Here is a 982-nt window from a genome sequence, read left to right as displayed (position 1 = left end):
CGACTACAACATTACCACAACGCAGCGGCATATCAAGCCCTCAAGGAGCTATAGTTGAGGCATTGCTCATAGTGACAAGTCTAGGATCTGAGGCAAACCGCCTCCCCTGTCACCGGGATATGAGGAGGCTTCAAAATAGAGTTGAAATGACTCCAAACGAGAATTGAAAGGCTCCTAAAAGAGACAAGAAATTTGACTCCTCACGGGGGGTGCAAAGCACCGAAGAAATGCAATAGTCTACTGATCTCCCTCCCTCGTGGAGGATGTAACACAAGTTAAAACGACTCTCACCAACGGATATCTTGGCTCTTACAATGATGAAGTACGCAACAAAATGTGATACGTAGTGTGAATTGCATAATTTTGCAAATCATCGAGTCTTTGAATGCAACTTGCACCCGTGGCTTGTCCAAGGGCATGCCTGTCTGAGTGTCCTTACCACCACCATGCCCCTCCCCTTCCTCTTTGAGGGGGGCCGAGCGGCAGAGCTAGCCATCCACGATGCCCCTTCAGGGCAGTGCAAAAACCCTAAAATCGTAAAACCCTAAGCCCTAAACCAATTTATAGGCACATTTGCAGGTTTAGGGTTTAGGGGTTACGGTTTTAGAAAAATATAAAAAGGTGTATAGCAGTGAAGTGTGACTAATTGGCCACCAGTTGCGATAGCAAAACATGGAAAAAATGGAATTTTTGGGAGCCGGTTTCGTGCTTAAAATTGTGTCTAAAAATAATGTCTAGAAAACTGTGTGAAAAATGTGCTTGTCTGAGTGGACAAAAAGATGGCCAAGAGCACACATGGTTCATGATGAACAAATTGATGTTCAAGTACTAAACATTCAAGCAAGCAGGAAATAGTACATGAGCAAGAAGTTGCACAAGTACCCACACAGAAGAGCAATACATGAGCAACAAAGTTGCACAAGCACCTCACACAAAGACACAAAGACACAAGAGAGACAAAAAGAGATAGAAATTCCTCTTT

The 982-nt window shown here is 43.9% G+C and overlaps 1 non-coding gene across 1 annotated transcript; it reads left to right on the top strand.

Moving 5' to 3' along the window:
- The first annotated feature begins 282 nt into the window (after positions 1 to 282).
- Positions 283 to 435, top strand: LOC147890675 (5.8S ribosomal RNA). The gene has a single exon (XR_015542668.1). It is a non-coding gene; the product is annotated as a 5.8S ribosomal RNA (ribosomal RNA).
- Positions 436 to 982: the final 547 nt, after the last annotated feature.

The sequence above is a fragment of the Dipteris shenzhenensis genome, chromosome 18 (assembly GCF_047967505.1).
Source record: "Dipteris shenzhenensis isolate YYH24624 ecotype China chromosome 18, Dip_SZ_1.0, whole genome shotgun sequence".
NCBI lineage: Eukaryota > Viridiplantae > Streptophyta > Polypodiopsida > Gleicheniales > Dipteridaceae > Dipteris > Dipteris shenzhenensis.
This window is presented reverse-complemented; position numbering and strand designations above follow the sequence as displayed.